Source organism: Leptonychotes weddellii, chromosome 11, assembly GCF_054177405.1.
Source record: "Leptonychotes weddellii isolate Sample4059 chromosome 11, ASM5417740v2, whole genome shotgun sequence".
Taxonomy (NCBI): domain Eukaryota; kingdom Metazoa; phylum Chordata; class Mammalia; order Carnivora; family Phocidae; genus Leptonychotes; species Leptonychotes weddellii.
Window position 1 is genome coordinate 552,465 of NC_138379.1, and position 22,341 is coordinate 574,805.

The 22,341-nt window shown below is 43.0% G+C and overlaps 1 protein-coding gene across 2 annotated transcripts in view; it reads left to right on the plus strand.

Moving 5' to 3' along the window:
• The window catches only part of AP2A2 (adaptor related protein complex 2 subunit alpha 2), a 61,681-nt gene that overhangs the window by 978 nt on the left and 38,362 nt on the right, over nt 1–22,341 (plus strand). The window lies entirely within an intron of this gene.

The window sequence follows — 22,341 nt, forward strand, 5'->3', positions numbered from 1 at the left end:
CCTGGGTGGCTCAGTTGGTTAAGCGACTGCCTTCGGCTCAGGTCATGATCCTGGAGTCCCGGGATCGAGTCCCGCATCGGGCTCCCTGCTCGGCAGGGAGTCTGCTTCTCCCTCTGACCCTCCTCCCTCTCATGCTCTCTGTCTCTCATTCTCTCTCTCTCAAATAAATAAATAAATAAATAAATCTTTAAAAAAAAAAAGAAACCCTATGCCCTTTAGCAGTCACTCACCAATGCCTCCCTCCTCCAGCCCCTGGCAATCACTAATCTACTACCTCTATACATTTCCCTCCTCTAAACATTTCAGATTTATGTCACCTTTTGTGATTGGCTTCTTTCGCTTAGTATGTTTTCAAGGTAGCATGAATCAGTATTCCAACTCTTTTTATTGCTGAATAATATTGCAATACAGTTGATCCTTGAAAAACATGGGTTTAAACTGTGCAGGTCCACTTATAAGTGAATTTTTTCAATAAATACAGTACAGTACTATAAATGTATTTTCCTTATGACTTTCTGAATAACACATTCTTTTCTCTAGCTTACTTTATCATAAGACTATTGTATATAGTGATAGTGGTGCCTGGGTGGCTCAGTCAGCTAAGCATCCAACTATTGATTTCAGCTCAGGTCATGATCTCCAGGTGGTAAGACGGAGCCCCAAGGCAGGCTCCTCACTCAGCAGAGGGTCTGCTTGGGATTCTCTCTCTTTCCCCCTGCCCCTCCCCCTGCTCACACACATGCATGCACTCTAAAATAAATAATCTTAAAAAAAAAAAAAGAATATAGTATATAGTACATACAACACACAAAATATGTATTGACTGTTTATGTTACTGGTAAGGTTTCTAGTCAACAGTAGGCTATTAGTAAAAGTTTTTTTTCTTGGGAGGGGGGGCAAAAGTTCCATGCAGCTTTTTGAATGCACAGCGGTCAGTGCACCTAACACCATGTTGCTCAAGGATCAACTGCATATTTTGCTGTTTATCACTTGATGGATTTTTGGGTTGTTTCTACTTCTGGCTACTATGAATAATGTTGCTATGAACACTGGTGTAGAAGTTTTTGTGTGAACATGTTTTCATTTCTCTTGAGTGGACACCTAGGAGTAGAATTGCTAGATCATATAATTCTATGTTTAACATTTTGAGGAACTAACAAGATGTTCTCCCAAAGGGCAGCACCATTTTATATCCCCACTAGAAAAGAATAAGGGTTCCAATTTCTCCATAACTTTGCCAACACTTGCTATGGTCCACCGTTTTTTCCCCCCTATTTTTATTATAACCCATCTTAATGAGTGTGAAGTGATATCTCACTGTGATTTTTGCATTTGCCTGATGGCTTTTAATGTGCTTATTGGACATTCATATGACCTCTTTGGAAAAATGTATATTCAAATACTTTATCCATTTTTAATTGAACTGTCTTCTACTCAGCTCTTTATGTATTCTGGATACAAGCCTTTTATCAAATATATGACTTTCAAATATTTTCTCTCATTCTTTGGTTGTCTTTTCACTTTTTTTTTTTTGGTTAAAGTTTATTTTTTTAGTATTTTATTTATTTATTTGAGAGAGAGAGAAAGCACAAGCAGGGGGAGCGGCAGGCAGAGGGAGAGGGAGAAGCAGGCTCCCAGCCAAGCAGGGAGCCCGACGTGGGGCCCAATCCTGGGATCATGACCCGAGCCGAAGGCATACGTTCAACAGACTGGGCCACCCAGGTGCCCCTAAAGTTTTATTTATTGAAGTCATCTCTATACCCAACATGGGCCTCAAACTCACGACCTCAAGATTAAGAGTCTTATGCTCCACTGACTGAGCCAGCCAGACACCCCTGTCTTTTCACTTTCCTGATAGCATTTTGAAGCATGAAAGTTCTTAATTTTGATTAAGTCTAATTTTTTTTGTCACTTATACTTATGTCAATGTATCTGAGAAACCATTTCCCAAGGTCACAAAAATTTACTCCTATGTTTTCTTGTTAAGAGTTCTACAGCTTTAGCTTTTGCATTTAGGTTTATGATCCATTTGAGTTAATTTTTGTGTATGGTGTGAGGCAGGGGTTAATTTCATTTTTTTTTACCTGTGGATGTCCAGCTCTCCCAGCACCATTTGTTTAAAAGACTATTCTTGGGGCGCCTGGGTGGCTCAGTTGGTTAAGCGACTGCCTTCGGCTCAGGTCATGATCCTGGAGTCCCAGGATCGAGTCCCACATCAGGCTCCCTGCTCGGCAGGGAGTCTGCTTCTCCCTCTGACCCTCTTCCCTCTCATGCTCTCTGTCTCTCATTCTCTCTCTCTCAGATAATAAATAAAATCTTTAAAAAATAAAATAAAAGACTATTCTTTTCCCCCACTGAATTGTCTTGGCATTCTTGTCAAAAGTCAAATGACCAAAAATGTAAAGGTTTATTTCTGTATTCTCAATATTATTCCATTAATCTATATACCTATCCTTATACCATTAACAACACTGTCTTGATTACTTTGTATTAAGTTTTGGAATAGGAAAGTGAATCCACCAACTTTGCTCATCTTTTCCAAGACTGATTTGACTACTATGAGTCCCTTGAATTTCTATGTCAATTTTAGAATCAGCTTATCTCAGGGAGGGAAAAAAAGGCACCCAGGATTTTTTTTATTGCATCAAATCCATAGGTTAATTGGGGATTATTGATATCTTAACAATATTGTCTTCCAAACCATAAACATGGGATGTCCTTCCATTTATTTAGGACTCCTTTACTCCCTTTCAACAATTGTTTGTAGTTAAGTGTATAAGCCTTACACTTCGTTAGAAATTATTCCTATGTATTTTATTTCAGGACTCAAACTCACAACCCCGAGATCAAGAGTCACATGCTCTACCGATTGAGCCAGTCAGGTGCCCCTGTATTTTATTCATTTTGATGCTATTATAAATAGAATAGTTTTCTTCATTGTTAGTGTAGAGAAATACAATTGATTTTTCTATATTGATTTTATATACTACAACCTTGCTCAACCCATTTATAATTGTAACAGTTTTCTAGTGGATTCCTTAGTATTTTCTATATACAAATGATGTCAGCTATACATAGGGATTATTCTATTTCTTTCCAACCTGGATGCCTTTTATTCTTTTCTCTTTCGTCATTGCCCAGGCTACAATCTGCAGTATTAAACAGAAAGAGCAAACATCCTTGTCATGTTCTTAATCTTAGAGGGAAACATTCAGTCTCTCACCATTAAATTAGACCTTAGCTGTGGACTTTTCATAGATACCCTTTATCAAATCAAGAAGTACCCTCATATTTCTAGTTTGTTGAGTATTTTAATCATAAAAGTGTACTGGGGGGACACCTGGGTGGCTCAGTTGATTAAGCGTCTGCCTTTGGCTCAGGTCATGATCCCAGGGTTAAAAAAATAAATAAATAAACTTAAAAAAAATATTTTAGCTTCTATATCCACAATGGATATTATACTGTAGTTTTCTTTCCTATAATGTGTTTGTCTGGTTTTATCAGGGTAGTAATTAGCTCAGAATGAGTTGGAGGGTATTCCTTCCTCTTCTATTTCTTTTTTTTTTTTTAAGATTTTTTTTTAATTGATTTATTTGAGATAGAGCACAAGCAGGGGGAGCAGCAGAGGGAGAAGGAGAAGCAGACTCCCAGCTGAGGTGGGAGCCCAACATGGGACTTGATCCCAGGACTGTGGGATCATGACCCGAGCTAAAGGCAGACACTTAACTGACAGAGCACTCAGGTGCCCCTTCTATTTCTTTTCAGAGAGTCTGTGAAGGATCAGAACTGTTTATTTGAGTTTTGGGGAGAATTCACCAGTGAAGCCATCTGGGCCAGGATTTGTTCTTGTGGGAAATGTTTAAATTACTAATACAATTTCTTTACTTGTTATAAACCTATGCAGATTTTTTGTTACTTCAGTCAATTTCAGTTATTTGTGTCTTTCTACAAATTTCTCCATCTTATTTACCTAATTTTTGGTATACAATTATTCACAGCATTCCATTGTAATACTTTTTATTTCTGTAAAGTCAGTAGTAATGTTCCTTCTTTCACTCTTGATTTTAGTAATTTTGAGTCTTTTCTTTTTTTCTTGGTCAGTCTAGCTAAAGGTTTGTCACTTTTGTTGATCTTTTCAAAGAACCAATCTTTGATCTAATCTTTGTTATCTTCTTTTCTGCTTGCTTGGGGTTTTGTTTGCTTTTTTCTGGATTCTTAAAGTGAAATATTAGGTTAATGATTTGAGATCTTCTTTCCTAAATAGGTATTTACAGCTGTAAATTTCCCCCCAAGTACTGCTTTTATTGCATCCCTTACATTTTAGTATATTGGGTTATTTTCATTAATCTTAAAGTACTTTTTTTAACCTCCCTTTGTTGAGGGAGGTCATCAAGAAGATGTGATCCCCGGGCGCCTGGGTGGCTCAGTTGGTTGGGCGACTGCCTTCGGCTCAGGTCATGATCCTGGAGTCCCGGGATCGAGTCCCGCATCGGGCTCCCTGCTCGGCGGGGAGTCTGCTTCTCCCACTGACCCTCCCCCCTCTCATGCTCTCTCTATCTCATTCTCTCTCAAATAAATGAATAAAATCTTTAAAAAAAAAAAAAAAAGAAGATGTGATCCCCACTTAACCCGTGAACTAGACGCAGGCAATCGGCAGATCCTCACCCCATCCTGTCCTTGGAATATGGGTTCCACTTGCCTTCTCCTCTCCCAAAAGCTGCCCGAGTACAAGTACACAGCCTCGAGAGAGCGAAGTGGTACTGAAACCATCTGGATGGTACATGTGATTGAATCCAGTTAAGGTCTCTATATAAACTTTTAAAGACTTGGTGAGCGGGGGCCACCTGGGTGGCTCAGTCATTAAGCGTCTGCCTCCATCTCAGGTCATGATCCCAGGGTCCTGGGATCGAGCCCCACAGCGAGTTCTCTGCTCAGCGGGAAGCCTGCTTCTCCCTCTACCACTCCCCCTACTTGTGTCCCCTCTCTCACTGTGTCTCTGTCAAATAAATAAATAAAATCTTAAAAAAAAAAAAAAAAAAGACGACGACGACTTGGTGAGCAGACACAAAGATCTATTAGTCTTGCAGCCACTCAAGCCAAACCTCATATATAAGTTGTTTTGCTTATTAAACCTGCCACCTACCAATCTGGAATGGCCTGCCTCTTCGGTCAGTCTCTCCCTGTCCTCCAAATACAGGGCCTAGTTTCAGACTACACCCAGGAAGCTCCCAAGGAGCTTACAAACCAACACCCTGTGTTTTCTTCTTTGACCCAGTGGTTATTTAGAAGGGTGTTTAATTCTCACATATTTGTGAATTTTCCAAATTTCCTTGTTACTGATTTCTTTTTTCTTTTTTTTTTCTTTCAGATTTTATTTATTTATTTGAGAGAGAGAGAGAGAGAACACAAGCAGGGGGAGTGGGAGAGGGAGAAGCAGGCTTCCCACAGAGCAAGGAGTCCGATGCAGGGCTCGATCTCAGGACCCTGGGATCATGACCTGAGCCGAAGGCAGACGCTTAATGACTGAGCCACCCAGGCGCCCGTTACCGATTTCTAATTTCATCCCATTGTGGTTAGAGAACATATTTTGTATGATTTCAATCCCTTTAAATTTATTGAGGCTTTTTTTATGATCTAATATACACTCTATTCTGAACAATGTTCCACGTACAATGGAGAAGAATGTGTGTATTCTGCTCTCGTTGGGTGGAAACAGTCTATAAATGTCTGTTAGGTCTGGTTGGTTTAGTGTTGAGTCTCCTATTCATTGCTAATCATGTCTAATTGTATATCTATTACTGAAAGTAGTGTACTGAAGTCTCCAACTATTATAATTGTCTATTTCTCCCCTTCAGTTCATCATGTATTTTGTTCTATGTATTTTGGGGCTCTGTTATTAGGTGTAGCTATATTTATATTCAATGTATCTTGAGAAATTCACCCTTTATCATTATAAAATGTTCTTCTAGGTCTCTAAATTTTTGTCTTAACGTCTACATTGTCTGATCTTAGTATATCTCCTTCAGCTCTCTTCTGGTTACTACTTGAAAGGCACATTATTTTTCTTCCTTTTACTTGTTATCTTTTAATCTATAGTGTCTTTTCAAGACAGTGTATAGTTGGATTTTTTTAAAATCCATTCTGCCAATCTCTGTTTTTTTGTTTTAAGTAGGCTCAACACAGGGCTTGAACTCACAACCCTGAGATCAAGACCTGAGATGAGATCAAGAATCTGATACTCAGGGGCACCTGGGTGGCTCAGTCGTTAAGCGTCTGCCTTTGGCTCAGGTCATAATCCCAGGATCCTGGGATCGAGCCCCGCATCAGGCTCCCTGCTCAGCAAGAAGCCTGCTTCTCCCTCTCCCGCTCCCTCTGCTTGTGTTCCCTCTCTTGCTGTCTCTCTGTCTCTCTGTCAAATAAATAAATAAAATCCTTAAAAAAAATAGACACTCAACCGACCCAGGTGCCCCCAATCTCTGCCTTTTAATTCAAGTGTTTAATCCGTTTACATCTAAATAATTACCGACAAGGTAGGATTCCTATCTACCATTTTGCTATATTTTCTGTATATCTTGTACCTCTGTTCCTATAGTCTTCCATTACTGTCTTCTTTTGTTACATATTTTTTAGTGCACCACTTTAATTCCCTTGTTTCTTATTTTAGCTGGTTAGTAGTTGTACTTATTTTAGCTAGTTAGTAGTTGCCTAGAGATTTTAATTAACACCTGAACTTAAAACAATCCAGTCTGGATTAATATGAACTTAAATGTAATAGTATAGAGAAATTTTACTCCAATATATGTCATGTGTTCTCTTCCCCCTCCTTTGTACTATTGTCATACAAATTACATCTTTATACATTATAAGCCCATCAGTACAGTTTTATTTAAATTGTATTTAAATTAATTAAGATTGTCTTATGCAGTTGTCTTTTAAACCAGATAAAAGACAAAACGGTTTGTTTTGTTTTGTTTTTAAAGATTTTATTTATTTGACAGAAAGAGACACAGCGAGAGAGGGAACACAAGCAGGGGGTGTGGGAGAGGGAGAAGCAGGCTTCCCGCAGAGCAGGGAGCCCGATGCTGGGCTAGATCCCAGGACCCTGGGACCATGACCTGAGCCGAAGGCAGACGCTTAACAACTGAGCCACCCAGGCGCCCCAAAAAGTTATTTTTTAAAAAATACTATGCTTTTATACTTAGCTACACAGTTGTCTTTACCATTGCTCTTTATTTCTTCAGGTATTCTATAATTTAATGCCTCTCATTTCAGCCTGAAGCACTCCCTTTAGTATTTATTGTAGGTCAGGTCTGCAAACAACAAATTCCCCTCTCTTGTTTATTTAATAATATCTTAATTTCTCCATTTTTGAAGGATGCTTTTGCTGTATACACAATTCTTGGTTGACAATCTTTTTCTTTCAGCATTTTGTAGATATCAGCCCACTGTCTTCTGAGCTCCATGGTTTTAGATGAGAAGTGAGCTGTTAATCTTGAGGATCTCTCAAAAATGATAAGTCACTTTCCTCACTGCTTTCCAAGAGTATCCCTATGTCTTTGTCTTTCAATAGTTTGACTATGATTTGTCTAGATATTGATCTCCTTAGGTTTATCCTATTTGGAGGTCATCTTGGATATGCAGATTAATGTTTGTCACCAAATTCAGGCAGTTTATGTCTTCAAATAATCTTTGTGCACCTTTCTTCTATTCCTCTCTTTATGGGACTCTAATTATATATATATCAGTATGCTAGATGATGTCCCACAGATCTCCGAGGCTCTGTTCTTTTTTCTTTATTTTTTTTAAGATTTTATTTATTTAGGGCGCCTGGGTGGCTCAGTTGGTTAAGCGACTGCCTTCGGCTCAGGTCATGATCCTGGAGTCCCTGGATCGAGTCCCACATCGGGCTCCCTGCTCGGCAGGGAGTCAGCTTCTCCCTCTGACCCTCCCCCTCTCATGCTCTCCCTCTCTCTCATTCTCTCTCTCAAATAAATAAATAAAATCTTTAAAAAAAAAAAAAAAAGATTTTATTTATTTATTTGAGAGAGAGTGAGTGAGCGAGAGAGAACAGAGCGGGGAGGGGCTGAGGGAGAGGGAGAAGCAGACTCCACTGCTGAGCAGGGAGCCCCATGCAGGGCTTGATCCCAGGACCCCAGTATCATGACCTGAGCCAAAGGCAGACGCTTAACAGACTGAGCCACCCAGGCACCCCTGTTCATTTTTCTTTATTCTTTTTTTCTTCCTCTTCCTCAGATTGGATCTATATTTACCTTGATATCGATCTTAATTATCTTAACAAACCTAATCTCACATTCACTGATTCTTTCTTCTGCCAGCTCAAATCTGCTGCTAAGCCCCTCTAGTAAATTTCTCAGTTTAGTTATTATATTTTCAACTCCAGAGTTTCTATTTGGTTTGTTTGTTGTTGTTTTTTTAATAATTTCTACAGGTGAGACATCATTTTCGTGTTTTCCTTTAATTCTTTAGACACAGTTTAAGTTCTTGGAACAGATTTATAATAGCAGATTTGAAGTCCTTGTCTAATAAGTTCAACATCTGGACCCTTTCAAGGATAGCTTCTACTGACTACTTTTTTTCCTGTGTATAGATTATATTTTCCTTTTTCTTTGTACATCTCATAATTTTTTATTGAAAACTGGGCATTTTAGGTAATATAATGTGGCAACTCTGGAAATCAAAATGCCCCCCTTCCCAGGGACTGTTGTTGCTGTTTGCTGTTATTGTTATTGTTGCATTTGTGTCTTTAGTGACTTTCCTGAACTAGTTCTGTAAAGTCTGTAATTCCTTAGAGTTTACAGCTACTAAAGTCTTTGCTCAGTTAACTTAGTGGTCAGTTCATGATTGGTCAGGGATTTCCTTAAGTGCCTTGAAAAAGTGTCCCAGATATTGCCAAGGAACTCTGTGTGTTGAAGCCTTTCAATACTTGGGCAGGTTATAACTCTGCCTTTGCCTTCACTTCCTATTTGCACAGGGACTCAAGATTAGCCAGAGGTGAGAGACTGGGGCCTTCTCAAGTTTTTCCCAGGCATACATACAATCCTGCACTCGTGCAGCCTTCCAGATCCACAGAAATCTGTCAGAGCTTTTCAAAGCCCCCTGATGGCATGTCATTCTTCACATCTTCCTTTTAAGATTTTGACCAGACTCCTGTTTGCCCCCAGCTGTGATATTAAACAATTGTCACTATTTTCCACAACACACTAGGACAGGGCTTTTCCCACTGAACAAAGTCAAATAATGTTAAGTTCTGCAAATGGGGCTTTTCCAGAAAGCTGCAAGACTGGCCAAAGAGTAACAGTGCTCTAAGAACAGGACTTTTTGAGGGGCTCCAAACCTGATCTGTCCTCTCCAGTGGCTACAAGGCTGCTGGTTGTCACAGCTACATGGTTGTGAAGCTGATTATTTTCAACACCACTACAAATCATGGGAGAGGAGAATGAGAGCAGGTCAAGTTAGAGGTTCAACAGTTTTGCTGAATAAATCCTCCTGAGATTGTTTTAGCCTTTAGTTAATTTCCAGAGCTCTGACAAAATTGATTTTGACCATTTTTACCACTGTTTCCATTGCTGGTATGAAGGGGTGGACTTATGGAGGTTCTCATTCCACCACTCTGAGTAAATGGCAATTCCGCTATAGATTCAAAGCCACTACAGATAAAAGAGTACTTTACCATTCATATCCTGTCAATTCTGATTTCAATATCTCCAAAATCCACCCCACCTTTCCATTTCTACTCCCTTGATTCAGACCCTCACTATCTCCTAGACCAAAGCAATTAATCTTTTCCTGACTTTCCTGCCTCTAAGCCTAGTCTAAAATCCATCCTCTGTATTCAAAATTACTGTTCTACTAATAAAAAATAAGTTGCATAGTGTCATGTTCCTGCTTAAAATACATCAGTGGATCACATCTTACTGAGGAGGTTCCCCATGATCTGGTTTCGGACTGTCTCTCCTACCTTGTTCTACTGCCACAACCCCACCACCCACTAGACACTACTCATACTAAAAACCACCCACAACTCTGTGTGTCCTGCTGCCACTCATGCCTCTCTTCAGTGTGATGCATGGTGTTCCCCACTTTCCTGGATCATCTCCTTATACTGTGACCTTAGCAAGACCTGACCCAAGTATTACCTCTGTATTACCATGCCTGACCACTCTCTCCTAAGCTATCATCACTCATTTTCACTATCCATCTCACACCACTTAACACTATGCATTCAAGGGCTTGAGCAACTGTGAGGACAGAGACCATGTCTTATTATTCCCAGTGTTTAGTATGTAAAAACAAACAACAACAACAACAAAAGCCACAGTCTTTATAATGCTCTACAAAGGCCCTACATACCACTTGTCTCCCCACCTCCATTACCACTCTGACCTAACCTCCTACTCCCTTCCTCTTGGCTTGCTTTATTGCAGCCACATAGGCCTCCTGTTTCTTCCATACACTGGTCATCTTCCCCCCATGAAAGCCTTTGTACTTGTTGTTCCCTCTGTCCAACATGTTGTCCCCACTTAATTTCTATATGGCCCAGTGCCTTCAGGCCTTGCTCACCCGTTACCTTCATAGCAAGACCAATCCTGGTCACCCTATTTGGAGTTGAAAACCCACAGCCCCATATTCCCCACCACCTTCTCTCCTTAATTTCTCTCTATTGTACTTATTGTCTTCCAACGTAAGATATAATTTTCTTATTTTCCATCTCCATCTACCAGAATGTAAGTAAGCTCCATGTCAGCAAGCAGTGTTGTATGTTTTATTCACTGGTATAGCCTCAGAACCCAGGACAGTACTTGCAATTTAGTAAGTACTCAGTAGATGTTCAGTGAGGAATGCCTAGCATATAGTATGTGTTAATAACAGCATACATCTGAGTACTTATAATGTGCTAAACTGTCCCAAGAGCTTTTACGCAATTGAGCTAAGAAAAAACTAACATTGGGGGTGCCTGGGTGGCACAGTCGGTTAAGCATCCAGCTCTTGGTTTCGGCTCAGGTCAGGATCTCAGGGTCGTGAGCTCAGAAGGGAGTCTGCTTGAGATTCTCTCTCCCTCTCCCTCTGCCCCTCTCGCTCACTCACATTCTGTCTCTCTCTCTCTCTAAAATAAATAAATATACAGATACATACAGGTAGAATGAATGAATGAAAGAAAGAAAGAAAAAAGGAAAAAGAAAGAGGAAGGAAGGAAGGAAGAAAAAGAAAGAATGAAAGAAAGAAAGAAAGAAAAAAGGAAAAAGAAAGAAAAAGGAAGGAAGGAAGGAAGGAAGAAAAAGAAAGAAAGAAAAAAGGAAAAAGAAAGAAAAAGGAAGGAAGGAAGAAAAAGAAAGAAAGAAAGAAAGGAAAAAGGAAAAAGAAAGAAAAAGGAAGGAAGGAAGAAAGAAAGAACGAACGAACACTGATTAAGGACTAAGATTGCCACCAACAGAGGTGATGTTTTTGTCTCCAACAGAAAACTCTCCTTCCAGGTCCTCCCTCACCTCCATCCTATCAGCAAGTCTTCTCCATTTCTCACTCTCTCCATTGCCACCATCTTGTCTGGACTCTCACAACTTTCACCTTCCTCTCCTGGCCTCCTCCAACCTGTTTTCCACACAGAAGTCAGGGTACTCTTTTAAATATTTATGGATCTTTTATGTGATTTTCTTCAGCAGCTTCCGACATGATACCTAAGAGAAACTCAAACTCAGTGCCGGGGCCTTCCAAGCCCAGTATGTTCTGGCCTCCACCCAGCAGTCTTTCATTTCTGCTATTCTGCCTCTCACTCACTATGCTCTAGCTGCACTGGTCTTTCAGGTCCTGAAGCAGCCCTTCGGCCCTCAGGAGGCTGGTCCCAGGTCAACTTCAGGACCCAACTCACATGTTGCTTCTTCAGAGAGGCCTTCTAGGAACACTCTACCTAAGTATTCTCTCTTAGGCTCCCCCATGATGAAGTATACTCTCAAAACTATTTCTATTTTTAAAGTTTGAGTTCAGAGTTTAAAGTAACTCTTTGGAAAATTTAAGTATCCAAACTCCTCTGGATTGAGTCATCATTACCAATAAGATAATCCACTGACTTCACCACAAAGAGAAATTTTTATTTACTATATTCCATTACCAGCAAGAAACTGCCTCATTAACACATCATGTCTATGGAACAAAATCCTATTAGATGCCTATCTCCCTTGCTTTGATTTCTGGGTCTCAGAGCACCACAAACTAAACCTGTATATACTGTATCATTCTGTTTAATGGAGAACAAGATCCTCCCTGCTTGCCTGCTTCAGGTAAGAACTAGAAAAATGCCACAGAATCACACAGTCTCTTTAAATTCCACTTAGAGGGGCACCTAGGTGGTTCAGTCTGTTAAGCATCTGCCTTCAGCTCAGGCCATGATCCTGGAGTCCTGGGATCGGGCTCCCCACTCAGCAGGGTAGTCTGCTTCTCCCTCTGCCCCTGCTTGTGTTCTTTCTCGCTCACTCGCTCTCTCTCAAATAAATCAATAAAAATCTTATAAATAAATAAATAAATTCCACTTAGAAACACATCCAGGGATGCCTGGATGGCTCAGTGGGTTAAGTGTCTGCCTTTGGCTCAGGTCATGATCCCAGGGTCCTGGAATTGAGCCCCCCATCGGGCTCCCTGGTCAGCAGGGAGCCTGCTTCTCCCCTCCCTCTGCTGCTCCCCCTGCTTGTGCTCTCCCACTCTTGCTCTCTCTCAAATAAATAAAATCTTTAAAAAAAAAAAAAAAAAGCACATGCCAAACAAGCTTTATAGTAAGAACTATCTTCTAAAATTAGGGTTTTTTTAAGATTTTTTATTTAATTGATAGAGAGAGAGAATGAGAGAGCGAGCACAAGTAGGCAGAGCGGCAGGCAGAGGAAGAGGAGAAGCAGGCTCCCCGCTGAGCAGAAAGCCTGATGCGGGACTCGATCCCAGGACCCTGGGATCACCACCCGAGCCAAAGGCAGACCCTTAGCTGACTGAGCCACCCAGGTGCCCCTAAAATTAGATTTAATAATAAAAGGTATTACTACTTCATTTGAGAATTAGAAAGTAAAAATACTAAAGTCAAATTATTATTTCCCAAGCTGTGGTTAATCCAAAGTATAAAAAAACAGCCATAAAGATCATGAAGGTCCATGTGTATAATATATAAAATTAGGGGGTGCCTGGGTGGCTCAGTCAGTTAAGCATTCAACTCTTGATCTCAGCTCAGGTCTCAATCTCAGAGTCGTGAGTTCAAGCCCCACGTTGGGCTCCACGCTGGGCATGAAGCCTACTTAAAAAATATATACATACACCCTCACACACACACACAGATATATATAAAATTAGTCCAAAACTTACTTAAAAGAAACAGACTGTATGATAAGAGCAGTCACCACAATTTTGGATGGTGGAAAGAGATGATCAAGTGGTAACTACCCAGGCTAACAGAGCAAGTTGGAACACAGCTGCCTGCAAGAGGGAGAACTAGTAAAAACCAAACCTTCCCAGAGAACCTGAAAAGGCTTAGGAATTGGAAACATCAGGTGCCTCAGGAGGTGGACATCAGAGGCACTTTCGGTCTCCAGCAGACCCTGCAGCCCGACAACCCACCCCCCCCAGTCCCAGCAGAAAACTAGAGGTTTCCTCCCTGGAAAAGCAGGAACACAGAAGCTCTAGCCCTGGTGACACCAAGAATACTGGATTAAGGTGCCACACTAGGAAAAGCACAACTGAGTGACAGCCTGATGGTGAAACACCCCGTCCCAGAATAATGGCAGATCGGCTTACAATACCCACCTACCTCACCAAGCAAGAGATGAGACTGAAGGGTCATGCTGGAAGAGACTGAAGAGACACCTGACACATAGGTTCCCCCAATGACAGAGACCCCTCATCCATCACCATGCAGGGAGGCCTCCCACCGAAGCTCTGACCATGCTGGCCAATGCTGGTACATGTGAGTGGAGAGACCTCAACCACCAGGCATCTGGGAAGGTCTCACAGCATGAGCCAGAAGCCAAAACAAACCTACAGAAAAGAAAATCAGAGCAAAGAGGCTATACAGAAGAGGAAACTCCAAAGCAATGCATATTCTTACATAGAGAAAATACAGCTTTAAGAACCACATACCACCAAAAAAGGAGCACTCAGACAATAAGAAAGGCCTCAAATTATAAAAGTACTAGCAGAAATTTTTTAAAAGGTCCAAAAAAAGGGCTAAAGGACAAAGTTGAAAGTCTCAGAAAATAAAACACCACAATGATAAAGAAATGGAAGATGAGAGATAAAAAGGTAAAAAACGTAAGCCAAGAGGTCCAAATTTCACCTATTAGAGGACCATTCAAAAAGGAGAAAGTGAAAGGAAATTATCAAAGAAATAAAACAAGAACACTTCCCCAAACCGAAAGGACATGAGTTTCCAGATTGAAAAAGGTCACCACGCCCCACATCCCTGGCACAGCATCTTAAAATTGCAGACCACTAGAAACTAAGAATACAGCCATGCCTTCAAAATTGAGGAAAAGTTAGTTTCAGCTAGAATTCTACCAGAGCCAAATTCTCAATTAAGTACAAAGGTAAAAAATACAAAAGAATTTTACTTGCTATACACTCTTACCGAGCACAAACGAGCACAAGCCCAGAGCGAGGACTCCAAAGAACAGAGGTCCAGCCAGAGACAAGACCCTCAGGACTATGCTGAAGGGAAGTTCCAGGAGGGCAGCATGAGCAAAAATAACCTGTCCAGACGCCAGCAGAACTGATCACTCCACGAAGGACATGCCCAACATGGAAAGAAGGGGCTGAGAGACACCTGCTGTGTCCAACCACCTGAAGGGGGATCTTACAGTCATGTTCAGAAGCTTAGGGCTGAAAGGCAAAAGGCGCATTAAAAAGTACAAAAGTACAGGACGCTGGGCCAGCTCAGTCGGTGGAGCACGTGACTCCTGATCTCGGGGTCGTAAGTTCGAGCCCCATACGGGGTGTAGAGACTACTTAAAAATAAAACCTTTTAAAAAAAGTAAAAGTACAAAAGCACAAAGGCAATCATTAACACCAAAGACATTAAAAGCTGAACTACTGAGGTTCCTAGGTGGCTCCATTGGTTAAGCGTCTGCCTTCAGCTCAGGTCACGATCTCAGGGTCCTGGAATTGAGCCCCATGTCGGGCTCCCTGCTCAGTGGGGAGCCTGGTTCTCCCTCTCCCTCTGCTCCTCCCCTCCTGCTCATGCTCACACTCTCTCTCTAATAAATAAAATCTTTTTTAAAAAACTATTATTTTTTTTAAAAAAGAACTATTATTCTCAGCTGGGAATATTTTCAGATATTCTTTCAAATATTTAGTTAAATGCTATACATTAATTAAATAAAATATCGTGGCACGTTAGAGAATGAGAGAAGGAAAGCTCAGATAAATTAAATCCTCATCTTCCACAGTAAAAAGTCAATAAATCATAACTAATCACCCATAAATGGTATAACATGTGATTTAGTAATTACATATTTTAAAAGTAAATATGAGAAAAAAATGGCTGTAAAATGAAAATAATTGACTGAGGTTTAGGAATGGGGAGATGAGGCAGACGTCAAGTATTTTATAATTAACTTCTTAAACTACATTCTTGATTTTAACTTTTTTGTAACTTTGTAAAACATTTAGGACAAGATTAGACAAGAAAATAACAAAAATGCACACAATTGGGAAGACTTGCCCAATTACTTACTATGACACTACCTCCTTCCCTGCCATGCTAGGATCACCACCGTTGGTGATGAATGTCCATGCACATGACCCCCACACAACCCTCTGGCCTTGACCTCAGCTCCTCGCATGATCTGGTCCCCGCCACAGCCACCCCTCCAATAGTCACCCTCCTATGCATGCTCCACTGCAGGTGTCCTACCAGCCCCAACCTTTCAGCCCAATCAGGTAAGCCAACTCTTCTGACGCCCATTAGCCACCCTGACCCCAGGACCTATGATTTCTTTCTCTTTCCCTCTCTCTGCCCCCCTTCCCCATCCTCACCCCCTCTCAGCCAGCTTCAATCCCATCACTAAGTCCTGAGCCTGCTTCTCCGTCTGTGCCCTTGCCTGGCAAAACCCCTCCCTGCTGAATCCAATTCTTGGCCAACTGGCACCACACACAGCCTGGAGAGCTGAGTGTGCCTGGTGAAACCACACACCCAATCGCTGGGCTAGCCTGGCACGTGGAGCCCAGGGAGGTCCTGCTCCTCTTTCCTAAACCGCCACCTCACAGCTTCCCCTCTACCCCCACTAGCCCCTCCCTCACTCCCCTCACTGGCCACCAGTAAGCCCGCTCCCCCCTGACAGCACTCAAGCAATCACTCACACCACCTCGCCCTGCTCCTCAGCTTTTCTCCACGCCTCCACCTTTTCCCTGGCCCTTCTTTCTCTTTCCCAGCAGCCTACAAACATGCTCTACTTCCCCCACCACCCAGGAGTCCTTGCCTTCCTCACCTGGTTCAGAGCCTCCTGAGAGCTCTGCCTGCTTCCCTGCCCTCCTCTTCCCAATACCACAATCAGTTAATTCTTCCCAAAGGTAAGCCCGTTCTCTGCTCACCGCCAACCCACCCCCCACTGGCTCCACCCATCGCTCGGGGTGAAAGGCAGAGCTCTAGGAAGAGCCTACAAGATCCCCATCATCTCCCTTGCCCCTTGCACCCAACTCCATGTCCCAGGCTCTCTCCCCAATTCTTAGTCCAGCCACACTGTCCACGAGCACTGCAGGGTATGCCTGACCCCCAGCTGCACTATCAAAACTGCAATTCCCTGTCCCTGCTTTGTCTCCCCTTGATGTAGGATGCAACGCACTCTGTATTAGACTTCTGTCTACCTTACTAGAATGTAAGCCACATGAGGGTATTCCTGTCTGTTCTCTCACTGTGCAAAACTGGCACTGAGTGAACTGATGAACAAATGAATTAAACTGCCGGAAGCCTGCTTCTTCCTCTCCCACTCACCCTGCTTGTGTTCCCTCTCTCACTGTCTCTCTCTGTCAAATAAATAAATAAAATCTTTTAAAAAAAAATGAATTAAATTTAAAAAAAAAATTTTTTTTTGACCCCCTGTGATAAGCAGAATACCACCACCACCCCACCACTCCATCTGCAAAGATGCCCACACCGTAATACTAGGACCTTGTAGGATATCTCCCATGGCAAAAGGAACTCTGCAGATGTAATTAAGATAGGGGATATATCCTGGATCATGCAGATGGGCCCAATCTAATCACATGAGCCCTTAAAAGCAGAGAACTCTTTCTGCCTAGAGGCAAGAGATGAGCTGAGAAGTCAGAGAGATCCTATTCTGAGAGGGATCCATATTTTGAGAGGGATTCGTATTTTGAGAGGGATTCGCTGGAGGGGCCTCATGGGAGGCTTGAGGAGGAATGTGGGCAGGCTCTAGGAGGTGAGCCAGCAAGGAAAGAGGACCTCAGCCCCACGCTACAAGGACTGATTGGAAGCAGCTTCACCACCAGAGTCTCCAGAAGGGACACCTTGATTTCAACCTTGTGAGACTCTAGGCAGAGGACCCTGCTGAGCCAGGCCGTTGCATGGCTTCTGTCTACAAACACAAGATAGCACAGGAGTCCCAGTCTAGGCTGCTAAATCTGTGTTAACTTGTCACAGCAGCAAGAGAGAGCTAACATGCCCTCTGCATCCTGCAGTCACCATCTCCTTTCCCTCCTCTTTACAGAGGGTAAAGTCCTTGAAGGTTGACACTCACGTTTCCCAATTATTCTCCCTTAAACTACCCCAAGGTTCACTTCTGCTCAGCCCACTCAAGTGACCCACCAGACTACTTCCCCCTCACTGACCTGTGCTCTTCCCACCTGGACATGTCTCTCCCTGACTGCTTCAGGTCTGCATGCCTGGAGCTCCAGCCATCTTCCTAGAGAGCTGGGCCAGCACTGTGCTTGGGAGAGAAGACCTGGAGCCAGGTAGCCTGCGTCTGAATCCCTGTTTTACCACTTCATAGGCAGTCACGTGGCCTTGGGCTCAGGGCCTCAGGTTCCTCATCTCTGAAACAGGGAAGACCAGAGTACCTACTGTAAAGGATTATCATGACAATCATATATGTAAATGAAGGTAGCGGCTTGGAAGCATGCCAGGCACACAATAAAGCTATAGGAGTGAGAGCTATGCTCTGATGATTTCCACTCACTCCCTCGGTGAGCTCCCAGTGTCATGGCTTTAAACAACACCTATAAGGAATGCCCCTGTATTTTTACCTCTAGCTCAGACCTCTTCTCTGAATTCCAGTCTTGGATATCCAACTGCAGATTCAACGTCTCTCCCCAAAACCTAATGGTGATAAACAGGGACATGATTTACCTTCCCACCTCAGGCAACTAAAAACCTAGACAAAACAATAGTTTACAGAAACTGGATAACAGACTATGGACAAGAGTGATCACTGAGAGACAGAAAACAAACAAGATGAGCCTTACCACTGCTCCAGCTTACTGCTTGGGGAGAGAACCCCACACAGAGCCCTAAGGTCTCCCTAAAGTGAGGAGACAGACCAAGGAGGCTAGAACGTGCGGGGCAGAACACTGGAATAGAGCCTGCAGCAGGGAGAGCAGAGTGCCAGAGAGCTGCAGAGGAGTCCTGGCGTCTTGGTCTCATTACTGATCTGCCCAAGCAAGACAGGAAGCTGCTGAGGCTATGGAAGAGCCACTGGAAGAAGCCAGAGGGTAAACCATGGAAGGTAGCACAGGGCCCGCAAGCCAGAGGGAAACCTCATAAAACACAGGGCATGGAGCAGAGTTCTGAGAAGGAGCACTACCCCTCAAGAGTGGGGTGAAATCAGCCCCAGACTAAAGGCTGCTCTGGGCCCTCCTTGTAAGAATCAAATGGTTTCAGCTTCATCCAGAACAAAGCTCAAGGATATTTAAAAAAACACAACAATATTCAGGACTGACAAGGTGAAATTCACGATGTCTGGCATCCAATGCCTGAACCACCCAGGCGCCCCAAGAATTTAAGTTCTGAAAGTATAGGAATTTGGTCCATTTGGTTAACCACTGAATCCCCGGTGCCTAGAACAGAAAAATGCCTGGCACATAGCAGGCCCTCAACAGATTTCTCAAATGAACGAATAAATGAATTGTACAATTACATCAGAAAACAGAATCCAGGGGTGCCTGGTGGCTCAGTCGTTAAGCGTCTGCCTTCGGCTCAGGTCATGATCCCGGGGTTCTGGGATTGAGCCCCGCATCAGGCTCCCTGCTCCGCGGGGAGCCTGCTTCTCCCTCTCCCACTCCACCTGCTTGTGTTCCCTCTCTTGCTGTGTCTCTGTCAAATAAATAAATAAAATCTTAAAAAAAAAAAAAAGGAAACAGAATCCAGAAAATTAAATAAATTTTGAAATATATACCTTCAAAATACACTTCACTCTTGGGGTTGCACCAAAAGTAGAGCAAAACAATAAGAACACTTTGAAGAACTTTGTTTTCTTAACTACTTAATACTAAACAGATTTAAATTACATCTACAGCAAATGCTGCATTAGAGAATATCCATCAGACATCAGCACCCAACAGAAGAGCATCTCCTGTCCCTCTGTGACCAGCATCTGTGCAAGAGGCCCACACCTCCATCCCATGGATGACAATCTCAAAAAGGCCAGGCCTCAGGAACTGAACAACTTGACACAAACGGACCCTCAGACAATCACCTTCCCACCTCCCTCTTCCTCCACATTCTCAGCATTTGGGAAATCTAGATGTACTACGTTATGGAAGGACAACTCTAATTGTGGTTAAATAATAAGGCAACAAAAGTTTTAAAAAGATAAATACACGAACAGAAGCTACAAGCCAATTAACTGAGATTGTGAGAAATGTGTCCTATGGAAGAAAGGCCTACTGAAGACTTGTGGATGGAAGCATGTTTCCACCACATCCCCTGGCACAGTCCAGCATGAACTCAATCACAGAGGACTCTGATTCTCATAGGCACAACATGATTCAAACTCAGGCTCTGATCTAGTTGTGTTGTACCTGACATAAAAAAAAAAGGGGGAGGGAGCGTGCCTGGGTGCCTCAGTCGGTTAAGCATCTGCCTTAGGCTCAGGTCATGATCCTGGAGTCCCGGGGTCTAGCCCTGCTTCTCCCTCTCCTTCTGCTCCTCCCCCTGCTCGTGTGTGCGCTCTCTCTCTCTCACTCTCCCTCTCAAATAAGTAAATAAAATCTTAAAAAAAAAAAAAAGCACAGAAATGTATTTTTCAGTAGCGATAAATGCAGTCCAAAAGTGTTCCAAAACTGGGGTGCCTGGGTGGCTCAGTTGGTTAAGCATCTGCCTTTGGCTCGGATCGTGATCTCAGGGTCCTGGGATCGAGCCCCTCATCAGACTCTCTGCTCAGTGGGGAGCCTGCTTCTCCCTCTGCCTGCTGCTCCCCCTGCTTGTGCTCGCTCTCCATCTCTCTCTGTCAAATAAATGAGTAAAATCTTAAAAAAAAAAAAGTGTTCCAAAATACTCGTTTTCCTGCTATATTTTTTCTATCGGTTGAATAGTCTTCTAAAACAGCATCAGTTGAGTATCCTTTCTCAATGCTTTTTAAACTCTACTAGAAACATGTAATTGCTCTCTCAAACACATCACATGAAGGCAGGCGGGCCACAAAAAAAGCAAAATGCAAATCCCAATACAGCACTGCCCGCCCTAAGGAGCTCCAAGTGCTTTAGGTATACTAAATAACTAATCCTCATTACACTCTTGAGTTGCCACCAGAAGGGATTTTAAAAGCAAGGAAAACACCTTAGGATGCACAACAAAAACCAGGCAACACAACCTGGATGCTTATCTCCACACTTTTAGCTGTACAGACAACAAATCCTGGGGCACATGACAAGGTAAATGGGAAACATCCAGAATACAAGGGATACACAAAAGCACCACAGCTCTCACTGGGTTCAAATTTGGGGCAAAAAGGAAGACTCCGGGGTGCCTGGGTGGCTCAGTCGGTTAGGCGTCTGCCTTCGGCTCAGGTCATGATCCCAGGGTCCTGCGATCAAGCCCCACATCGGGCTCCCTGCTCCGCGGCAAGCCTGCTTCTCCCTCTCCCACTCCCCCTTCTTGTGTTCCCTCTCTTGCTATCTCTATCAAATAAATAAATAAAATCTTTAAAAATAAATAAATTAAATTATATTTTTAAAAAGGAAGACTCCAGACTCTACAGAGCCACAATTTGCAAAGGTGAGAAAGAAAAGGAAACAGTATCAGAATCTAACCCAAACCACCAGGCAGAAATGTTTGTTTCCCTAAAGGAACATATCCAGCAGAGTCATTCACTCAAGGCCCCATTTCCTGAGGCAGCAGGAAGCTGGGGGAGCTATTTGGGGCCAGAACCTGGCAAGGGAATGGGTCTCAGCCTCATTGCAAAGACCTTCCTCTCCTTGTGGGGCACATCACTGCCCTCTCCAACCTGCTGCACCCCCACTAACACAGATACAAACTCCAAGGGCCAGACCACAGGCCCCATCCCCCCACCTGATGTGCCTCCCACCTTCCCACCTGGTGGCTCCCAACTCCCACAGAATTTTCCTAACTCCGCTTCCCACACTCTCATTATTAGATGATTGTGAGCCACAGTCCTAATCCTCTTTGCCAGTAACAGTGAAGGAAAAAGAATGAAGAGTTGGCAGGAAGTGATGTGTGAAGGCAGGCAGGAACCAGAGTGTCACCACAAGTTTAAACTGCATCTTACGAGCAGTCACAACACTTTGGGCAAGGTTAGGACTCTCCTCTCCCTTTCTGGCACTGCGTACCCCTGCATCTCACCGTCCCCACACTCTTCTTGGTCTTCTTCCCAACTCAGTCACCAGGGCACTATTTTAAAACAAGGCCACTTCCTCCTTGCCTGCTATTTATCCCATGCACCGTGGTTAAACCCTTTTGGCCCTCTCCACCACAGAGTGCAAGAGCTAATCTTATCGCTCAGCCTCAGCTCCCACCTCTCTGTGGGAACTCCCACTTGAACCTATCTGCCCTGAACTTCTCATAAGCAAATGGCACATACAACTTTTCATGAAATTTCAACCATGTCAACAAAAGTCAGTTATTTTGAAAAAGGCCAATGCCAGAATCAGTAAATGCAGTTTTATAATCTAAATCTTAGACATCACAAGACTTAGTGAAAACTGTTCATTTCTATTTTCTTAAGAGTATCATTCATGAGTGCCTGGGTGGCTCAGTCATTAAGCGTCTGCCTTCAGCTCAGGTCATGATCCCAGGGTCCTGGGATCGAGCCCCGCATCGGGCTCCCTGCTCGGTGGGAAGCCTGCTTCTCCCTCTCCCACTCCCCCTGCTTGTGTTCCCTCTCT